Source organism: Bactrocera neohumeralis, unplaced genomic scaffold, assembly GCF_024586455.1.
Source record: "Bactrocera neohumeralis isolate Rockhampton unplaced genomic scaffold, APGP_CSIRO_Bneo_wtdbg2-racon-allhic-juicebox.fasta_v2 cluster09, whole genome shotgun sequence".
NCBI lineage: Eukaryota > Metazoa > Arthropoda > Insecta > Diptera > Tephritidae > Bactrocera > Bactrocera neohumeralis.
Genome location: NW_026089622.1, coordinates 19,658,872 through 19,683,158, shown reverse-complemented (window position 1 = coordinate 19,683,158; position 24,287 = coordinate 19,658,872). Strand labels below are relative to the sequence as shown.

The 24,287-nt window shown below is 37.6% G+C and overlaps 1 pseudogene; it reads right to left on the bottom strand.

The window, feature by feature from the left end:
* The window catches only part of LOC126764649 (uncharacterized), a 56,772-nt pseudogene extending 33,884 nt beyond the window's left edge, over positions 1-22,888 (bottom strand).
* Between the last annotated feature and the right edge of the window lie 1,399 nt (positions 22,889-24,287).

Here is a 24,287-nt window from a genome sequence, read left to right as displayed (position 1 = left end):
AGTGTACCATCAATTCGATGGTTTGGCAGCACTCATTAATTTATGTATCTGCATCGCAGTTAACAGAACTAACATTCTTCTTTTCTTTCTTTTACGCATATCCAGTTAGAACACGCCACTTTCCGAATAAAAAGTATTACCATAGTCACAAGTTGAAGCACGTTTCTTAATCAAACCAAAGAAGATCCATAGTACCATCTTCTATAAGAGTGTACAGCTGCTGGCGTATGCCGATGATATTGATATCATCGGCCTCAACACCACCGCAGTTAGTTCTGTTTTCTCCAGGCTGGACAAGGAAGCACAGAAAATGGGTCTGGCAGTGAACTAGGGCTAGACGAAATATCTCCTGTTATCAAACAAACAGTCGTCATACTCGCGACTTGGCTCTCACGTCACTGTTGACAGGCATAACTTTGAAGTTGTAGTTGTGTTGACTGAGTAGGCAATTGAAAAGTAAAGTCCTCTCTCGACGAACAAAAACCAAACTCTATAAGTCACTCATAATTCCCGCCCTGCTATATGGTGCAGAGGCTTGGACGATGACAGTAACCGATGAGTCGACGTTATGAGTTTTCGAGAGAAACGTTCTGCGAAAGATGGACCGCATTGGCCACGGCGAATATTGCATTCGATGGAACGATGAGCTGTACGAGATATACGACGACATTGATATAGTTCAGCGAATTAAAAGACAGCGGCTACACTGCCTAGATCATGTTGTTCGGATGGACGAAAACACTCCAGCTCTGTAAGTATCCGACGCAGTACTCGCCGGGGGAAGCAGCGGAAGAGGAAGACCTCCATGCCGTTGGAAGGACCAAATGGAGAAGGATCTGGCTTCGCTTGGAATATCCAATTGGCGCCACGTAGCGAAAAGAAGAAACGACTGGCGCGCTGTTGTTAACTCGGCTCGAAGACTTATGGAATTCGAATTTGTATGGTTTGCAGACGTATGTTGTTGAATTTGACCTTTGATTATGCGGGCAAATGAGGGTTTTCCAGATTGCTGACTTACATAAGTAACTTCTTCTGAGGAGCAGTACAAGCGGTTGCACTTAAGCGTTTTGGTTGTTGGTGACGCTCTTTATTTTGCTCGGTCGCGTTATTAATTTTTTGAAGTTCTTTTGCCACTTCACATCCCCTATAGTTCGCAGGGTGATTCTGATTGCATTTGCAACATTTTGGCGGTAGTTCGGCACGTTTCGTGCAACTTAGAGTTGTGGGATTTCCGGCGCACTTCACACACCTTGGTGGTTTACAACAATAATTTCTGGTGTGACCGAATGACTGACAGGACTTACACTGCGGCTTAATGGGCTCGAGTTTGACGACAGAGTTTAAAATAAGTTTGATTTCGTAAATTATGTTCTCTGTAGATTCGAGGCATACGATAAACATATTTAACGAATTTTTTGTTTTGTAACCTTTTGTACCTTTGTAACTTTAATACCCTGCTTCTGAAGATCTGAGACAATGCTTTTCGGCTCACATGAGTGATGAAGGTCTTTTACCATTACGCGTATATCCCGCGATTGCTTGTCTTCGTACGAGTACCAGGAAATTTGCGATTCGTTTAATTTCCCTGTAAGTATTCTATAATCTGAACTGTCAGAAAGGTTTATTCTACATGAACTTTGGGCAATGAGCTTAAGTGTGTAAGAATTTTTAACTTCTGCGTTTATCAAGGAACGCATCAAGGGTTGATTAAAATTTTTTGATATTATGATTGGCGATGATTTACTTTTATATCTTCTTTATCTTTTGTTGTATTATCCGGGCTCGGAGATTTCGGCGTTACATCCGGTGAAGAATTCGCTTTGCGTTTCTTAGTTTCCCTTCTTTTTTTCTTTTTTAATAACCAACCAACAGACGTTGCCGGTTATTGAGCGTGGTACCGCGGCAAAAGAGACACACGCACGCTTCATGGCTTCACCGTTATGGGCTAAGGTTGAGCGGTAACAACTGGATATTAACTTAATTGTCCAGCTCTACAATGATCGGGAGTCTTGACTCTTCTTGAAGGTCGCAGGCCAAAGGATACTAACGGTAAAGTAACCTTTGACAGCCGGTTTTTGTAAAGATGTTAGTTTGGAAGATAACTTTATTACGTAAATGAAATAACTCCGAGTTTACAAGAAAACCTGGCTAACGAGGAGTGGTTGTGGGAAAGAGCTATCATGCCGCTCAAGAACGGATTGGTCGATAAATTGATCTTACAGGAGAGGCCAAGACGGTAATAATACCCAGAATCCCTAAACTACCAGCGTTAATTTTTATATGGAGTAAAAATGAGTCAAAACGATATATGTATTTTTGAGCTGCACCGAAATGTGTACTCTTTATTAATACTTTCATGACAAAACTGGTATTTTTACTTATTACTAATTGATAGATTGTTTGGATAGCAACGTATATTATATTATTTGTTTTGGTTTATTTACTCATATATATTTTGCTTAGCAGCAGAATAACTCTTGCCAACAGCTGCTACGTGGACTGAGTAGGCAATTGGGAAGTAAAGTCCTCTCTTGACAAAAAAGACGAAACTCTATAAGACACCCTTTATTCCCGTCCTGCTATATGGTGAAGAGGCATGGACGATTACATCATCTGAGTTTTCGAGCGGAAGGTTCTGCGAAAAATTTATGGTCCTTTGCGCGTTGGCCACGGCAAATATCGCATTCGATGTAACAATGAGCTGTAAGAGATACGCGACGACATTGACATATAGTAGTTCAGCGAGTTAAAAGACATCGGCTATGCTGACTAGGTCATATCGTACGTATTAACGAAAATATTTCAGCTCTGAAAGTATTCAACGCAATACCCGGCAGAAAGACCAGGCGGAGAAGGACCTGGCTTCGCTTTGAACCTCCAATTGGCGCCACATTGCGAAAAGAAGAAACGACTGGCGCGCTGTTGTTAATTCGGCTATAACCGCGTAAGCGGTGTCTACGCCAGTAAAGAAGAAGAATAAAATAAAGTGAATAAATAATTTATGGTAAGTATTTTACGGTACGATCAATTACATTATTGTGAAAAGTGTAAGAAAGACAAAGGGTCCACAAAATTCAAAAGCAAATAAACTTTTTAAGTAACACTAAAAGCTGGAACGTTTAGTAGGCAGATTTTCCATAATGTGAACAACAAACACGAATAACAATAATGTTTCTAATAAGAATCAATACTAATAGCAACCATAACTGCCTCCACTACATACAGTAGACTCGCGGTAACAAAAACACCGCCTTGTGTGAACAGCGGCTAACATGAACATAATTTTTTTTACACTGACTACTCGGTATTTAAAACGTTATTTTCTTTTCTACATGCATACATATGTATGTTAATTATGGGAATCGTTTTTATAAAACGGGGAATGCCCGTAAATTATTGCTTATGAGTATACTGGGATGGATCGATGTGGATTGGAATTAAAACTAGTGCGCGTTGCTGACTTTGCATGATCTAATCTAAAGTTATTCGTGAAAAATGTCGCAAAAACGACCAAAATACTTGTCTTTAAAGGAAAAAGTTGATGTAATAGAAAAATTAAAAGGAGGATCAAGCGTTACCAGCTTAGCAAACCAGTACAGTGTTGCAAAATCAACAATTTGCGCTATCAACAAAAAAAAAAAGAGAACATTTTAAAATGTGTTAACAGTACATTTTCTGGGCCTGGAAAGCGGAAGACTTTGAAGTGTTCTGAACTTCCAAATAGAAAAAGCGCTTTACCGTTGGTTCCTTAAACAGCGACCAAAAAATTACCCTGTCAATGGATTGATAGTTAAAGAAAAAGCTAAATTTTTCATTCTAAAATTAAAGAAACTCAAAGCGATTTTAATGCGAGTGATGGATGGTTGCAACGCTTTAAGAAGCGTTGTGGTGTGCGTTTTATTAAAATAAGTGGAGAAAAGTTATCTTCTAGACCTGAACTTGTGGACCCTTTCAAAAACAAGCTGCAAGCCAAAATTAAAGAGCTAGGTCTGTCGCACGATCAAATATATAATGCAGACGAATCGGGACTATTTTGGAAGCTGCTACCTGACAGAACATACGTATCCTCACAAAAAAAATGCTCCTGGAAGAAAAACGGAAAAACAGCGTGTCACTTTTCTGGCTTGTACAAACGCAACAGGGGTGCATATAGTTAAACTTTGTTGACTACAATTGCTCCAAGTCGTCATGGATGACGGCTGCCATTTTTAAACATTGGTCTCACCATTCGTTTGTACCACAGGTTAAAAAATCAGTTTTAGTGATTTCAAACTTTTACATGTGTATTTCTTTTTTTTATTATTGTAGGTCAGGAAATTTTTAAAAGATCAAGGATTGCCCAATAAAGCTCTGCTGTTGATAGACAATGCTCCATCTCATCCTCCCAAGATGAATTGAGATCACATGACGAGTTAATAATTGCAATGTTTATGCCACCTAATGTCACTCCACTCATACAGCCAATGGATCAAAATGCCATACGACTTACAAAACTTTTCTACAGAAACAGCCTTTTGGCATCAATTGTATCCACAGGGACTGATGTTATTGAAGCCCTAAAGAAATTGACGTTAAGAGACGCTATTGGCTATTTAGATTTAGCTTGGCAACGTCTTGAAAAGGAAACAATAGCAAAAAGCTGGACGAACATTTTAAGCTCAATAGAAGATGAAAAAGACTGTGATGAGGATATTCCATTAGCTACTTTGAGAGAAAGGATTTTTTTACCAATTAGCTGCCAACAAGAACGCGTAATAGAACTGCTTCCATCCAATAACTCATTTGATTTAAATTGTGTATTTGCAGGTTAGTTTTTCAATTGCTGATATCAATGAATGGACTGAAGATTTTCCTAACTCAACCGAAACGAACGAGGTTTTAACTAGTGATGAAAATGAAAGCGAGGATAGTAATCTGGAAAGACCATATACAAGAATAGAGCCTAGTGAAGCAATCAACATTTTTAATAAAGCTTTGGAATGGGCGGAAGATGAAAATTTAAGTCCAACAGATATCAGCGTACTTAAACGTCTTCGCGAAAAAGCCGTGTTCAGCAATTTGCAAAAAAAGAAAATCCAAAAAAAGACAACCTATTTTTTAAATAATTTCAATAGGTATTTTTTTTCTTAACAAAACCTAAACATATAAATTACATGTTTTTACAATCTGAAATAAAATAAAAATAAATGAATTTGAGCTAAAACACATGTTTAATTTATTTGAAAAATTTTAAAAATTATACCTTCGAAAACGTGAACAACCTCGCAAACGTAAACACGCTCGGTTTTTAATAGTTCACGTTACCGCGAGTCTACTGTAATTAGTTGGAACAGAGGTGGAAACGAGAAATATAAGTTTTAAATGGGTGAAGATAAACTTAATTTGCGAAGGGTCTATAGTAGACTTTATAAAACCACTACCCAAGTTTAGTAAAAGTATTAATTATGTTAGTTGCGATGGTACTACCATATCAATGTCATTTTATACTAGTGGAGGCTAAACAGACTTAGTTGCCCTAACAATCTTACATAAACAAAAAATGCATAATGCAAATGGTATCCATACAAATCATGGAACACTTATAAATTTGGGCGCGTTTTTAAGTCGCATAGATTGCACGTTCGCGGACGAGCGACCTTGATATATAATTGAGCAGGAACCTTGAACTCTAACCGAATTGTATAATGATGCTAATAAATAAATATAGTTTAAAAAAACTAAAAAACACGCTTTTAAAACATATCAAACTAAAAAGTGAAAAATAATTCTTTGTATGGGAGGCGCAGTCTGCTTCGGGCTGACCAAAACGAAAACTGAACAAGTAAGGAAGGGATAAGTTCGGGTGTCACCGAACATTTTATACTCTCGCATGATAAAGTGATAATCGAGATTTCATTATCCGTCATTTACATATTTTTTAATTTTGCTGTAAAATTAATTAGATTAGTAGTTCCTCAGATATGGTTTTTGGTCTATAAGTGGCGACGCCACGCCCATTTTCAATTTTTAAACAAGTAAGGAAGGGCTAAGTTCGGGTGTCACCGAACATTCTATACTCTCGCATGATAAAGTGATAATCGATATTTCATTATCCGTCATTTACATATTTTTCAAATGCCGTATTTGTGTAAAGTTTTATTCCGCTATCATCATTGGTTCCTAATGTATATTGAACAAAATGTATTCTCGATACATTGGAGAGCACTCACCACTGCGTAAAATGAAATAAAAACATCCGGTTTATTTTTTATGCATTTGGGTTTTCAACGATTTTATTTAATTTTAACTTTAAATTTACTGATTTTATTATATAACATAATATTATTAAATATAATTTCGACGGGCGAGGCGGTGATACTCCAATTCCGGGACACGGATCGTGGTTGATTTTAATTGGAGGAGAAAAGCGTGAGGTGTCGACGCGGCGTGAGGAATGTTAACGTGCGAAAGTGTATATGGCGAATGTGTGTGTTGATGGGCGAGCTGCAGCTGACGAATTGAATAGCTTTCCCGTTGTCGCTTCCTTTTGTGAATTGGGTTGCGTACGAGAGTGGTGTGTTACATTGGTGTGGTGTTGTAATGTCATCAGCTGTGGTGAATTAAGCTGGCGTATTAGGATGCGCCAGTTTTACCGGATAGAGGGGATGGATGCTTAACTCATTTAAACATCCTGGGCCCCCTAGACGAATATTTCCTAGTTTTATACATATATATTGTTGCATGTATTTCGCCGTACTGCTGATGGAGTGGCATGGATTTCACAGCCAAAGTACAGCTTTTGGTTTAAAATATATCACATGTACATATTTGAATATGAATGTTAAAATGCAAATAGATGCTTAAGAGAAACAACTTTATTTTGCGGGTTATTTATTATTTGGCTTTTGTGTATTATCGGCTTATAAAGGATAGTAACTTCACGCCTGGCTCAGATGTGGCCAGAATGTGTACTCCTTAGCCCTGGAGTTAGAACTATGAAATGACTATGAGGGGTCTTGCGAGAGTGTGGCCGTGAATAGAGAACGGCTTCGATTAGTACAGTAAAGAATTCTTCATAATTATTTAATGCTTTGTATAGCAGATTCCCATTAATCACCAATGTGAGGAGCGCTTATGTAAATGAATATTATTCAACTTTTTGTAAAATTTTATTATAGGTAATATTTAGTGCATAATTTTCAAGTAGGGGCCACTACTACCAACGCTCTAGATTTTTTTTTTAATTGTTTTTTTCATTATTGGCGAAAGCCATCCTGCGGGGCCGAAAAGTTGTATATGCTTTTAACAATTTGGATTGTCAGAGGTAACTCTGACTTTGTTTTTTATACCTTTATGTGGGGTATTGCAAAATTGTGGCTCTAGTGGTTGTCGTACGACGTACCGGCCATTATTTGATCGAGTAGTTGTGGTTTTAGAAAAGTACTCACAATACTGATCTTCATTAGTTTTGTTTAATATTTGGGGAAGTTTCCCTATCTCTTGACATTTCCTTAATTGTGAATTAAGGTATTTGTTTGATTTTTTCTCAACTTGAGTTGGTCTGGTGGTAACTAGTTCTGTAACTAGTCCACTCCCTGTTTGGATGTGCAGCGTTTGAGCTTTTTGTGCCTTTGAGCAACATGGTGTCTCTTGGCAATTTTTTGAATTTTGGGTTTCGGGATTTGCTTTTGCAATTAAACCCGTGGTTCTTTGTGAACAAGCGCTTCTTTGGGGTGGGATAGAATATCTGCTGTAATAAAGCATTGAGTTGTGCCTTTTGTGACAATAGAAGCAATTATATTTGCTTTTGCAATTTTTAAGATTGTGTGTATGGGACAAGCAGTTTGTACAGAGTCTTTTGGATCTGACAAAGTTGTTCCTTTCGTTAATATTTAATTTTTTAAACTTCTCGCAAGTTTTGAGCTTATGCCCTCTTGTACATAGTTCGCATGACGTTTGCTTTTTTTGTTCGGATGTGAACGATTGCATTATGTGAAAGCGTTTGTTTAAATTGTTTTTGCTTCTAGCTTGAGGTCTATTTAAGCTTCTATTTTGGTCGTGTTTAATGGTCTTAGTTTTGATTCGATTTTCTTCTAACCTTTCCGCAATTTCATATTGGATGGTGAGAAAATCTTTCATTTGTTGCCACGTTGGGCACTTTTTTCGTAATGAGAGCGATTGCTCCCATAGAAGTAACGACTTTTCTAGTAATGCGGCAGAGCAAATGTTTACCAGAATTGGGTCCCAGCTGTCTGTGGGAATATTTTGTGTCGACAGAATCGACAAACAATTAGAAACAGTGGATTGTAGTGTTACAAATTCTTCACTTGTTTCTTTCTTGATTTTAGGCAAGTTTAATAGTGTCGTTACTTGCTTATCGACCAGCATTCTTTCATTTTCGTATCTTGCTTTTAGAGCTTCCCAAGCCAAATTGAAATTGTCATCACTTAATGCGAACTGTTTTACTATTACGCCTGCTTGACCTTTTGTTTTGTATCGGAGATGATACAATTTTTGCGCTTGTGATAATTGAGGATGGTTTATGTACACGGCAGTGAACATGTCCCGGAAGGACGGCCATTCTTCATAACCTCCATAGAATGTTTCTGTGTCACAAGCGGGCACCTCGAGCTGGATGCCGAAACTTGCCTTTTGACTGTCTATTTGTGGCAGCTCTACTCTACTGTGGGGAGTAGGTGCAATTGCTTTAATGAGCTTTAGTTGATCGGTGATCATAGCTTTTGTTTCTTCGTACTGGTCTAAGCAGTTTTCGTAAATATCGTAAGCCGATGATTTAAAATTATGTGGCAAGTCTGAATCGGAAGATTCTAGTATGGCGTCATGAGTCGCTTGGAGGCGAGTCCAAAAGATTTTAAGATTTTGGCTCTTTATTTCTAATAACGATTCAGAGTTTTCGTGAATCGGTGAAGAGGCAAATCTAGTGCAGTATCTTGTTAAACTGTCACTTTCTGAAATTAATTTAGCAACCTGTTTTGAGCGTGTAGCTCCTTCCAGGTATATTTTGATTAGTGTCGTTATTAACCATGTTTGCGAAATAATATTATTTATTTATTTTATTTTAGTTTTAAGTTTGAAAATATTCGCCCTTTTACTTTATTACCACCTTTTACGTCCTTAAGTTAGTATTTAGGTACACCCTAATACTTGGACTTGTATGTATGTATGTATGTGCTTATGAAAGTGCTTATGTTTAGTGCAATTGAGAGCTCGCTGAAGAGATCAATGCGCTATTTACATAAGTATGCACGAATTGTTAGTATTTCTGATTATGCTTTTGTTCTTTAGCAATTGAGAGCTCGTTAGAGAGATCAATTCGCTTTTTGTACGCAATCCTGCTTGTTTTTGTTTACAAAGAACAAGAGGTATTGCCGGATCATGCCAAGTGTGGACTTTGAACTTTTGTTTTGTTTTTGAGAGTTTGTGTTTTGCGTCACAGGCAGATTTTGCCGTAAGTTTGTATGTAAGTGATACTATATTATTTTGAAAAGGAGAGTGAGATTTAAAACGGAATTGAATAAGTTCTTTGTTTTTTTTTTTTTGTTTTCGTTGTGCTCTTATGTATTAGACCCGCCGCCTATGCAATATAGATATATACATATGTACGTATATATCTGTGTAGCTTATATATATTTTGTTTTTGTTTTTATATTTGGTTTTATATTTTCAAATATTTCTTTTCGCAATTGTTTTATGGAGTTATGCTTGTGCATTTATATAGGTTTGTATATATGTATGTATGTAAATTTATGTGTGATTAATGATGATCTCTTTTCTGGTTATATTTTCGATTTGCCTTCGCTTCTTTGTTTTGACTCACTCCTGGTTATTGCTTTATTGAGCATAAGGAGTATTGTTGGAAAATATTACAAGTACATACATATGTTGTAAATAGAAAATAGAATTTTGAATTTTTTTGTTCGTTAAACAGATGGCAGTGAATTTTTATTTAATAAAGGCGTAACTTCAAACAGTTTGGCATATAAAATGGTTTTGTTTTTTCTTTTTTTTTATAATTACAGTTTTTGTGCTAATAAACTGCAATCTTTAACATACATACATATATACATAAATGCATAATGTGATTTAAAAGAAAAGCAAACGATACGACTCACTTTATCCTTCATCAAGGGTTTTTTGAGGGGATAATATACATATACATACATACGTGTGTAAGTCGGTACGTATTCGGGCCTTTGATGTCAATTCCTCTATTCCTCCTCTTCCTTCAGTATTTCAGCTGCCTGGCTCCTTGGGCGTGTTGTTGTTTGTAGGTGTGTTTGTATGTTTTTAAGTTCGCGCCCGTTTGTTTATTATATTTATGGATGTACATATGTATTTTTTGTTTGGAGATTTCGCGCCCGGTATATGTTGTTTTTATATACTTTTAGTTTGGGTTTTCGCGCCCGTTTAATTTGTTGGTATATATAATATATTTGTTTTACAGCAGGAATTCTTTTTTTCTTGCACTTCCATTTATTTTTTTGTAAATATGTTTGTATTTTTTGAGTAAATTCCCGCTCTTTTGATTGGGTTTTTAGTTTTATTTTTTGTTTTTGTTCGTTTATGCACTTTATGTCACTGCACTTTGTTATCGAATTTAGTTTTGGTTTTTTGTCACTCCACCATTCCTGTAACACACCGTGAATATATGTATATAAGTTTTTTTTTTGTGTGTCACTGCACTATTTTTCTTGTTTTCTTTTTAATTTACTGCATTATTTTTGTCCACACAATTGGTTTTAATATATGTAATTAAATCTTATGTATTTTAATGTAGAGTTTTCTGTTTTTTTTTTTTTTTATAAAAATCCGAAGGTGCCTTTCGGTAAGGTTCGAAGGACCATGAACAAAATGTATTCTCGATACATTGGAGAGCACTCACCACTGCGTTAAATTAAATAAAAACATCCGGTTTATTTTTTATACATTTGGGTTTTCAACGATTTTATTTAATTTTAACTTTAAATTTACTGATTTTATTATATAACATAATATTATTAAATATAATTTCGACGGGCGAGGCGGTGATACTCCAATTCCGGGACACGGATCGTGGTTGATTTTAATTGGAGGAGAAAAGCGTGAGGTGTCGACGCGGCGTGAGGAATGTTAACGTGCGAAAGTGTATATGGCGAATGTGTGTGTTGATGGGCGAGCTGCAGCTGACGAATTGAATAGCTTTCCCGTTGTCGCTTCCTTTTGTGAGTTGGGTTGCGTACGAGAGTGGTGTGTTACATTGGTGTGGTGTTGTAATGTCATCAGCTGTGGTGAATTAAGCTGGCGTATTAGGATGCGCCAGTTTTACCGGATAGAGGGGATAGGTGCTTAACTCATTTAAACATATATATTATACACAGAAGGCATCAGATGGAATTCAAAATAGCGTTATATTGGAAGAAGGCGTGGTTGTGAACCGATTTCACCCATATTTCGTACATGTCATCAGGGTGTCATTGAAATCGGTTTAGTAGTTCCTGAGATATGGTTTTTGGTCCATAAGTGGGCGATGCCACGCCCATTTTCAATTTTTGAAATAAGCCTGGGTGCAGCTTCCTTCTGCCATTTCTTCCGTAAAATTTAGTGTTTCTGACGTTTTTTGTTAGTCGGTTAACGCACTTTTAGTGATTTTCAACATAACCTTTGTATGGGAGGTGGGCGTCGTTATTACCCATTTTTGAACTGTATATGGAAATGCCTGAAGGAAACGACTCTATAGAGTTTGGTTGACATAGCTGTAGTAGTTTTCGAGATATGTACAAAAAACTTAGTAGGGGGCGGGGCCACGTGCACTTTTCCAAAAAAAATATCCAAATATGCCCCCCTTATGCGATCCTTTGTGCCAAATTTCACTTTAATATCTTTATTTATGGCTTAGTTATGACACTTTATAGGTTTTCGGTTTTCGCCATTTTGTCGGCGTGGCAGTGGACCGATTTTGCCCATCTTCGAACTTAACCTTCTTATGGAGCCAAGAAATACGTGTACCAAGTTTCATCATGTTTACGCAAGTTACAGCTTGCACGGACGGACGGACGAACAGACAGACATCCGGGTTTCAGCTCTACTCGACACCCTGATCACTTTGGTATATATAACCCTATATCTGACTCCTTTAGTTTTAGGACTTACAAACAACCGTTATGTGAACAAAACTATAATACTCTCCTTAGCAACTTTGTTGCGAGAGTATAAAAACTACGAACCTTTTTGTTGAGTACCCAGTGTGGTATGTGTTTGCGTGTGTGGATGTGAAGTGCTCTCGCGTGTGGGTCCTGTGGTATGTGGGTTCTATGTGTGTGGTGTATTGCAGTAGTGGCATTAGGGGGGCGGGTTATCTTATTTAGCCAATATCTTATCATGGGCCAAATAAAATTTTCACCAAGAGCAATAATCGCAACATGCATTCCATCTACGCAACCAATCACATTTTAGCTTTATGTTGTCTAGCACATGCAATTGCATACTTGCTTAACGTTTTCCTTAAGTCTGTATATGAAAATTTAAGCAACATATGTATGTGTAAGCACTTTTATTGCAGACGATACTTCCATAAAATTGAAGTGATCCCGTTCCTACCTAAGTTGCTTGTTGGCCTCACAACATAAAAATCTTCAAAATATGTTATAAATAAACGTTGTCGAAAATCTTTATTTTTATAAAGTAAAGCCGTTGTTGACACAAAATGTAAAAGAAAATAATTTTTAGTTTGAAGGCGTCAAAAATATTAGTTTGGGATGCACTCGTGACATTTTTCAATGATTTTCGTATGACAACAATGAAGTCAAACGAATCTATTCATTCGCCAGTCACAATATGAACACATCGTATTTTCGACAAAACTTTCGATACGCCGTATGCATTCGATTCACCACACCATTACACTGCAACTTTCTTGCGTCAAATGTGATGCCTTGCTATACTGCCTTTACCTTGATGTGCAAACAATAATAAATGTAGTTGATTCTGCTTCGTTTGGTAATATGTAAAAAAGTGAAACCAGTGAAAATAAAAGTAAAATACTGTTACGATATTCTCTAGACAAACATTGCATTAACAAAACAGCTATAAGTATTTTTAGTACAATAGCTTCATCAAACAGTTCAGAAACAATGATGCACACCTTATATTTCGCACATTGACTTAAAGATACATAACTATGCTACTACTATCTCAAGTTTTTGATTTTATTTTTGATTTTTTCTAATGTTTGAGGATAAATAACGAGATTTCATACACTCTTAAGAAGCAGTGACTTTTATGCACAAAATAATAATAATTATCAAGTCTTTTTATATACATATTTGTAAAAATCGCAAATAATCATTTTATTATTTAGAGTTCATCATGATCATTCGCTGCGCCTCGTCTGCTCCATCTTCATCTTTTTCATCATCTTCATCGTTGTCCGCATTCTTATTAGCTCCTTCTTCATCTTTTCATCTAAGGCTTCTTTAATGTTTTTTTCCAGAATGTATATCTTTTATTGCTGATGCCTTCTTGAAACCTTCTTCGATGTCATCAGTTATAAGTACGTTATCAAAAACCGTTCCTGACTTCACTTGCCATAAGTCAAATCCAATTATACAGAGTTCTTTCCATAAATACAGATTGTCATCTGGTACGTATTCTGGATTCTCAATTCCAGGATGCTCCCACGCGCCTTTATAATCTGGATTGTCCAACTGCCGAGGCTGCCATTCGCTTATGTAATCCGGATTATCTACCACAGTTGGTTTCCATTCGCCATCCATTTTTTTCGCTATCAATCTACACTTCATATGTGTTGTCTGGTTTCAAAATGAGTGTGTAGAATTGAGTATAAACATCATCTTTGCATCGTATGTCTTTATTACTTAGGTGATTTTTGCCTTTGTAGCTAAAGATAACGTGAACTTTTTTCGTTCCTGGACCGCAAATATCTGGCCCAAACATTATTTCATATGGGGATTCTCCATGCATATCAGTTTGATTCAAAGAACAGTCGAAAAATTTTACAAAACCGCCCCGCAGTCAATATTTTGCTAATGCTTCACAAAAAATTTAATAACTAAATTTTTATTTTCGTTACTGAATGGTTAAAAATTTCTCGATACTGCATAGAACCGAGCATCCTGAGATGTTTGCAAACATAAAAAAATGATCTTATTATAAATATGTGAAAATACTAGCATTTTGTAATGAATAGTGATTATAGTAATAGGCGTGTTTTATTTGACCATCACAAGCTAATAGCTAAACCATGGACAAATAAAACGCACTTAGCTTATTTAATAAGTTAGTTTAAATATTAATTGTGTTGGCAATGCGGATAAGAACAATCAGCTGATATTCAATTTTGTTTGAAATTTCAAATTTGTGAACGGAATATTAATATACTATTCGGATACGGATTCATTTGAGGTCTAGAATACAAAAAACTGAAAACAAAAAATCTATAATTTTGGTTTGTTTACATTTTCATCTGTCAAAATAAGGGTTTCTCGCTATTGTCAACTACTTTTTTTCTGAATGAAAAAAAGCGATGAACACACTTGTGCGTTCGATCTGTATGAATTCGTTTCGCCCATACAAGACACACAAATCCATTTTGCGTTCGTTCTTCACCCAGTGAACATGTGCGGCAGGCAAGCGGAATATTTCTTGGAATTTATTTCTAATGTAGCACTTTTATCTATGTCTTTGTATTTCGTTAATAAGTTATTCCAACTTTTATTTTTCTCAATTTTATTTTTATATTTATCACTTTTCGTTTGCCAAAATGACAATTCATTTTTTTATAAGATCAATAAATTCTGATACGCAGGGGGAGCCTGTTTTAGAAGCTTCAAACAATCGAATTTTTTTTTTTTTGCTTAAATCTCTTTAGAAATTATCTAAAAATATATCCCCAAAGTTATAGATGAGAATTCGAAATATTATCGAAGCTAGAAGGGAAATAGTGACCGAGCGAGATATATGTATGAGCGCTTGGGCAAAAAGCGAAAACTTTGACGCGCGATTTCTCGGTTTTTCTTTTTTACGATTATTCTTAATTGGCGTCATACGTGGTATGGAAGTGGGGCAAAGTTTGCTATCTTTGGCATAAAATTATCTTCTAATTAAACTAAAAAAAACTAAGAACAGTCAAGTTTTAACATATTTTTTAACAACATAAAGTAATCTTTTTTTGGTCAAAAGCCACTTTTTTCAATTTTTAAAAAATTTGTAAAATTGTACATCTTTTTTTTGGAATTTTTTTGGTTCAACTAGAAGATAAATTATTAAAAAATACGAATCTCTTTGAATTTTTTTTCCGACAGAAATTGCGACCTGCATCCTGCCCGCCGTCCGAAAAATGCACATGCGAGATGCAACGGGCAATTGCCTCCCAAAGGCAGAATATCAAAGATTTCGTATCCAAAAAATTTGTGAAAGATGTTCAAAAATAGTATATAACTATAAAGTATAGAAATTTCGCTTGAATCAATTATTTCTTTCCCTCCCAAAAAAATCCTGAAAAAATTGATTTTTTGAAGCCTCTAAAGCAGGCTCCCCCTCAACACTTGCCATTGTTCGTCCGCGATCTTCACTGTTCGGCGACACGAGAGAAATGAGATTTTGTGCGCACACACCGCCATACACGACACACATGTGTTGTACCCGTTGGTAGGTCTTGGACCCATTGGTAGGTCTTGGATACTACGGGATGAGGCATCCCAGCTGAGCTCTACGCTACCGGGGGGTCGGCAGGCCGCGGATAGCCGGACGGCCTGTAGTAGCAGGTTAGTTGCGAAATAAGATGAGCGGCAGGAGTGGAGGACGCGGTATAAAAGCCAGGCAAGCCGATGAAACTCCTGCGAGAGAGGCGAATAGTTACCGCATCTCTAATATAGGTGACCGATCAAAATCCAGGCGCGACGGACTCCAAGTGAGCGGCTTCCTGGTCAGCGTATGTTCACCATGTTAGGTGCGGCTGTAAATAAGACCGGTCCATACTGGGGCGCACTGGGAGTCCTTTGAAGCATCACCAGCTGTTTTCACTGGTGGTGTGGAGAGGGTGATGTGAGTCAGCTCTGCCGAAGTGTCAGCCAAGATGTGAATCAGTAATCAGCCCCTTCGGGCCCTGGTCAGGAAGTGTACATTGGGCGCAGAACTAGTAGACTGCATTGCTCCCGGCGAGCGCCGGTTCGTCTGAGTTTTCCGGAACCGATAAAGCGTAGGAAAGGCCTCAGGGAACTGGGGTAGGGGCATAGTCCCCGAGGGTACACCCGTTCCTGTCTATTTCGGCCCGCCCCCCAGCACACGATGCGCTGGTTAAACTGATAAATGGAGACAATTAATGAAAAAACACACAAAAACAACAATAGCAGCAACAAATCTAGTGGTGTCACCAGCCAATTCACGATTTCAGGAGTAGACCCCTTCAAACAAGCTTCGCGTTGGGCTAGACCGCCAGTGAAGGTCTCCGCACAAAGACCAGAGAGGTCGAAATTGTCACCTCCAAAGCTCCAGAAGAACACTCCGATATTGAAAGAAGCACAGTCTCAACGTGATCATATGTATAAACTTGGAGAAATGATACAAAAGCTAACGGATATGATGCCACCGCCACAGCGCACTATCAAAACTCCATGAGGGAACTGCTTAGCGAAATATCGAAGCTCTACACTCGTGCACAAGATGACCATATTAGACATCGGGAAGCTAACATAAGTAGAAGCGTAGCTACGGAACAGGCGACTGCTGAGATCACACCAAAAAGACCACATGAGGACAAGCAGATAAAGCGACGAAACCCCTCCAAAAAGGACTAAAACAACGCATGACGAACCAATTGTGAAAGCAGGAGAAAGCAGGAATCTCGGGGGAGGAGAGAAGGATGCGACAAGGGAAGATACCTGGATCACAGTACCAAGTAAAGCCCAGAAAAATAAAAGCAAGAAGAAGGAAAACACCACACCACGCCTTCAACCAGAAGCAAAAACCGGAGACATACTTCGGGCAGTCAAACAGAATTAAAATCTGCAAGGGCTAAAGGAGAGATACTGTTAGAGCTAGAGAAGGCGGAAACAGAAAGTACTAAAGAATACAGAGAGGAGATGGTGAAGATTCTAGGAGATCAGGCACAGATAAGATCTCTAAACACAAGAAACAACAGTGGAAGTGCGTGACTTGGACGATATAACGACGAAAGAGGATATAGCTCAAGAAATTCGTTCAGAATTTGAAGAGCTTCGTCTATTTAACTAAGAGTGTATTAAAAGCATCAGACCAGCATATGCAGGCACTCAAAAAGCAATCATAAGCCTTCATGCGCAGGAAGCAAAGCACCTAATGGCAGCGCAAAAGATTAAAATCGGCTGGACAATCTGTAGAATCCGGGAAAAAGCGCAACTGAAGAAATGTTTCAGATCTCTAGAGTATGGAAATGTGGCGAAAGCATGCAGCAATCCAGAAGACAGGAGCAAGTGCTGTATCAAATGTGGAGAGGAGGGTCATTTCGCCAAAGATTGTGTTAACAATCCTTCCTGGAAGGCAGGTAAACACAGTGGAAATACAAACATAGACCATCAGATAGAAAGCCGGAAATGCCCCATATATACAGCAGCACTCAAAAAACCTGGAAGATGAAAATACTACAAATAAACCTGAACCACTGCGAGGCCCAGGATCTCTTGACGCAAAACATATACGAAAATAAGATAGACGTTGCATTAATCTGTGAAGAGTATAAAAATAAAAACTCTGACAAGTGGATTTCCGACACCACAAAAAAGGTTGCAATATGGGCTTGCGGAGATGATGCAAGACAAGCCATTAATTGACAAGGCTTACTATACAAGAGCCAAAATAAGGGGGATTTATTTCTACAGCTGCTATATACCGCCAAGCATACCGTATGCTGAATGTGAAAAAATACTTGACAACTTGGTGAAATATGCGATGACAACTACACCTAATATAATTGCAGGTGACTTTAATGCCTGGGCGCTAGAATGGGGCAGCAAAAGTACAAATTTGAGAGGTAGCGCATTACTTAAAGCATTTACTGTTCTAGACGTAGTACTGCTTAATACAGGAAGACAAAACACATTTGAGAAGAATGGGCGTGGCTCCATTATAAATATATCCTTTGCCAGCAGGGTGTTATATCGTTACATAGACTGGCAGATATGCGACATACTATACTCGTATATACCCAAAGTGACCATTTGGCTGTAATGTTAGGTATCAGCAAAAGTCTGCAACAGCGAAATGTTTGCCACCAAAAGGTGCAGTCCAAGGGGTGGAGAATTGAAACCCTAGATGAGGAGCTTTTTAAGTTAATGCTTCATGAAAACATAAACGGAAGTGACGACATAAAAAACGGCTAAACTTTTGGTACAACACATTAGCAAAGCCTGTGATGCCGCTATGAATAAAAAGAGGACAGCCGCACAGAGAAAGCCTGCTTATTGGTGGAATCGAGAAATCGAATCTCTGAGAAGGGATAGTCACAAAGCGAGGCGCCGTTTCCAACGAAGTATAGGCAGCATAGATTGTAACAGCCTGTGAGAAGCATTGAAAAGAAACGCAATGACCTAAAAAAGGCAAATAAAAAGAGCAAAATGACATGTTTCAAAGAATTATGCGAAAAAGTGGAAGAAAATCTGTGGGGAGCAGCGTATAGGCTTGTAATGTTAAGGATTAAAGGTGGCAAATGTCAAGCGCCTACATGCCCTTCACTACTTAGACAAGTTGTAGAAACCCTATTCCCACAACAAAACCAAGAAGAAGGAAATTTTTATCGCGAAGAAGTCATAGATGCGCCAGAAATCACCGAGCAGGAAGTTGTTCAAGCTGAGCGCTTTGCTCTTAAAATTGCGATCAGCTATCATCCACAGCCATTTTCGGTTTTGTACACACGTTGCCTTCGTGAAGAAATGTTTCCAAAAATTTGGAAAGTACAACGGCTGGTACTCCTACAGAAGCCAAAAAAGCCGGCAGGAGAACCAAGCTCCTATCGACCGCTCTGTATGATCGATACGATGGGAAAAATCCCGGAGCGGATAATCTGTACCCGTCTAGAAAATCATTAAAATGAGATGGTGGTGTCTCTGATACCCAATATGGCTTTCGTAGAAAGCGTTCAACCCTGGATGCGATCAAGAAAGTTACAGGTATAGCAGTGCGGTCGCAACATTTGATGTGAGAAACTCGTTTAACTCGACCCATTGGCCCCATATAATGCGTGCATTAGAGCTCAGAAAAACACCGAGGTATTTGTTGTACGTCATACAAAGTTATTTGGCCGATAGGATCTTGCTGTACGACACTGACGAAGGACCAAAAAAGTATAGGGTAACGGGTGGTGTGCCACAAGGACCTGTGCTAGGCCCACTCCTTTGGAATACACTATATGATGGAATATTGCGCCTCACTCTACCGAAAGAAGTGCAAATAATTGGATACGCTGATGATAATAGTAGCTAAGGAGCTCCATCAAATACAAAGTATTTGTAGTGATACTGTACTGAAGATAAAGCAGTGGCTAACGAGTGCAAAACTCGAACTTGCCTGCCACAAAACGGAAGCCGTGCTTATAACCAGCAGAAAAAAACTTGAAACTATTTCGCTTAACATAGACGGGCACAAGTAACCATTGATGCGAAGCTCAACTTCAAAATGCACGTTGAAAAAGCGTGTGAAAAAGCGGCGCGTGTAAACATGGCCTTATCAAGGATTATGGCAAACATAGGAGGACCAAAACAGAGCAGGAGAGCTCTTCTGGCCAAGATCAGCCAGTCAATTTTAATGTATGCGGCGCCTGTATGGGGACCAGCATTAATGCATAAGACATATGCTGGAGTGGCACATTCGGTATTCCGGTTGAGCGCTATTACATTAGTCAGTGCATTTCGCACGGTTTCTAATGAAGTTGTCGGGGTTCTAGTAGGAATTATGCCTCCAAACATAATGGCTCTCGAACTTAAGCGATTATATGATAAAAGTAAAAGCGCAGGCCGGAAACTAACAGAGGTAGAAAGAGCGTAGAGTAGAAAGACAATCCAACTTAAACGAATGGCACACACGCTGGGATACATCAAGCAAGGGGAGATGGACATACCGCTTAATCGGTAACATACAAGCATGGATGGAAAACACGGGGAGGTAGATCATCAGAAGGAATTTCATCTCCTAAATAAGGGGCATGTGTGCATTTTAAAAATTTTCAAATAAAGGTAGCCGGAAAAATAATTAAAAGCATTTTCCTTTAAAAAGTTAATTTCTAAACTACTATCTAAAGAAATGTATCTAACAATGGAGTGTTCGGGCCGCGGTAAACCCTGGAAATCCTGCTAAGAAAGGTCACTTAAAACGGTATCATTGCACACATTAAGAAGAACATTATGGCTATGTTCTGAAATAACTGTTTCTTCGGGTTCTAAAGGCAGCTCACAGTTACCTTTTGTTACGATATTTACGTAACGTAAACCGCACGACTTCCTAAATAAACTAGAGAACATGAAAGGTGTAACTCTAGTACCTCCCCTACTTCTAATCTGACCAAAAAAAAGCTCTAAGCTGTCTGACATAGTCGTCTTGTGTTTAGGTAAGGATATCCTGAGTGTGACAGCAATCGCCACAATCGTCTTAAACTATTAATATTAGTTAACCACCCCTTAATAAAATTGAAATTATTTGTTTGTTTTTAAAACTTTTTCTGCCTCATCTAAAAACTGGTTTTGCGCTGGGGAACTTATAAAAACTTTTTTAGTGGGTACAATGGCCTCAGTGAAACTACTATTAAATATATCGAATAATTTATAGAAAAAAGAAACGAAATCCGCGGTATTAATAAAGTTCATACTATTTGAGCTTAAGGCTCCCGAGCTGTAAAGAGAAAGCATACCTGAAGCGACTGTATTACTTAACACTTGAGACGCGAATTTAACTTTCATTTTTTGAAAGGTATTGGGGTAAATATGAGCATCGGTTTATTTATGCGCACACCGATAACTCGACCTGTTCTGTTTATAAAAATGGACTATATCTGACCAACATACGCGACTATTTTTAAAATCATCTTTATTTTTCATATTTTGTAAGCAGTTTCGACTACATTTTAATAAATCGTCAAAAAAACATATTTCCTTACCATTAACGTGGAAAAAAGGCCGTGACATTGAAACACCTAAGAAATTGGCTAAATTTTGAAAATTGGTACCCTGGTCACAAACAAAATGGCAAGGAACTAGCCCTATATTTTGGAGTTGGGTAATGGCTTCAAGAATATATTTCTTAAAGACATCCCCTTTACATGAGCCTCTAATAAAAAAATAAGCTAACGGGTGGGACAAAGGTTCCTCACCTATACCTTGCACCATTATGGTCATTGCAGTTGTGGCTATTCTAGCTGTGCGATTCTCATCGCCATAATCATCAAGACCTATCACCCTATCAAATTTCCTATCATACTGCAAATGACATTTTAGTGACATTTCATCACAGGAAACTGATAGGGTGCAACCTGAGGAACGAGGCCAATCTGCGACAAAATTATGTAACGTATTTTCTGAGGGAAAACTAAGTTGATGCTTTAGATAGCGGTAAGCGATTGGCGACAAAAAAGTTACACCCAAAGCTAAAGTTTAAAAAAAAACTATCATATTGCCGACCGTGATTTTGGCGATTACTATTTAAAAAACTACTGCTAATACAAGCATCTAACTGAGGAGGAACTTTGCTGCAAACTATCTCAAGAGGATCTGACTCTTCCCTAAATGAACTACTTCTTAACATTTCCCTACATCTTTCTAATTCAGTTGCCTTTTGGACCAACTGAGCTTTTGAACTCCTATTCTCCTATTCTTTTTCATCTAATTTTATTTTTAAAATCCTATTCTCTTCTCTCAATTTTTTTTTTCTATCTGTCCCTGCTGTCAGACCCTTACCTGTTTGCGCGGCTTTTTCACTACTCTTTAGTAGTTCCTCCTCAAGAAGTGGCAGAGGCTCTAAAATATTTTCGAGGTCTTCCCTTTCTAAAAGCTGAAGCAGCTGCCTCGATGCACCGTTTGCATTTGAGGCAGATCCTTCCATAGGGAGAAAAAAATCGTCAACGCCCATTTGAATTGGATTTTCAAAAAAAGAATTTGGGGCGTTAAATATTGGCTCAAAAATTAAATTGATGTCCGGAAAGGCTCTCGGACGCAATTTTTTTTCGTTACGCATTTCATTAGAAAAATGCCGCTCACACGCAAAAATGTATTTAGGTGTTTTTTCATTCGAATCTTCAAAAACACCTAAACGTTTGAGCCAACATTTACGCCTATTAAAAGAAAAAAAACAAAATAAAATACAAAATGTTATATATAATTATAAAATATGTATAATAATAATAATAATAATAGTGCAAAAAGTGCATATTTAATGAATATTTAAAAGTACAATTTTTTTATTAAAATCGTTACTTTAAAATAATTTATTAATTAATTAACGGCAATGGCAATAAATGGACAGTTCCGCTCTGAACACGTAGAGCGCGACTGCAAGCGACATTACATTACATTATTAAAATACACACGTTCTTAAGGACACAGTTATTGAGGCAGCTGCACGACTACATAACTGTGTCCATAAGAACGTGTGCATTTTAATATTTGACAGATGTCGCTTGCTGTCTGTCGCGATCTACATGTTCAGCACATCACACTTAAAAATACCCGGAATTTCAATTTCATTATCCAATCTATTTTACTTGCACAATCGAAACACTTATTTCATGGAAAGTCAAAGTCACAAACTCTTTTTGCACTATTTAACGTTTTTTACTCACAGTTCGAGATCCGTTCCACTGTTCGGAAAACTGAATATTCTGCCTCCCTCGTTGCAGCCAGCAATACAACTTTTCCAACTGCTGGTTGTTTTCGGCATTTTGTGTGTAAAATAAAATAAAAAGTATTAAAAAAATGCAAATTTATTTAATAACAGTTAAAATATACTCACATCTTCCAATCTGCGTGCTCTTTCGCATTCGCTATCCTTCGAACTAATGGCCGTTACAAATGGAGACAAAAAAATGAAAAATGTCTCCATTCGAATAATAATTTGGCGGGATTTTAATCTGGTCGTCCCTCTTTTCCAATTGGTTTTGACGTTTAGCAATTGTTCTCTCACTTCCAGTGAGAGAGGAGTTGGACATCTCTTTATCTCTGGTTAGAGGGCTGCCGTGATAAGAGCAAATGATATATAAATAAAAAGTTGTTATTTCGGATAATGAGTAGTAAATCATTAAGTTGTTGAAATTAGAAATAAGGATAGCTACTAAAGTGAGATTTTTTTTCACAATCCAGTAATCGAACTTAAGAATGAATTACAATGTGAACCATTTGTCGAGAAATTCGTTACAGCATATTCATACAATTTTGTAAGTTAAGTAGTTTTTGACAAAAAATCTCAATTGATACATTTTTTCAAGCGACTTTTTATTAATTTTGCGGAACTACTGTCAAAATCGTTTTGTGATCCGCGAGTTATTGCATTAAATTTTTTAAATAATTTTAGAATAAAAAGAAGCAACCAGTAAGAATTTGAGATAATGGTAAGGTTATTGGAGAGAAAGCCTCACCTAACCAGAGGAATGACACCGTTTGGATCCACAAAAACAATTGAATGGAGAGTGGAAAGGTATTGCGTTTATTGCGAATAAACAATTTTCATTGCATATGTGTACATATGTATGCAGATAATTATATCCGTATTGATTTGTGGATTAAATACGTTTGCTTGGACTACAAAATAAAATTAAAAAAAAATACTGGTAATAGGAAAGAGATAGCCACAGGTAGAGGCAGTGCCGGATTAAACTAGTGCGGGGCCAGGCAAATTCTGTCAAGGTACTAAATAACAGTGCTGCAGTCGAATCAGCAGAAGGCAAAATATCTAACTGTGTGCAACATTCTAAAACAAGCAATTGCTTCCGCTGTTTTGTAAAAATCAGAAGTCGCAGTGAAGCATAAGCCAAAATCTGAAAGTCAACGAAAGTTTCTGGTTTGCTGTTGCTTTCAATCGTATAAGTCCTCGACTTTCGGAAGTCGTCATCAGTCGAAGCCTCAAAAAACGAGTCATAAAACAAATTTTTGCTGCTTTCAATTAGAAGATGAATAACACTGTGATAGCTTTTTTCTGTCGAAGCGAATCGAACTGCATCATTAAAGCAATCCAAAAATTTTTGTTGAAGTTTTTCATCAAAGTGGCCCATTGTAAGAGAAAGTCACCACCACTTTTCTTGTTTCTGATTTGCTGTTGGACATTGATAGATGAGTCTT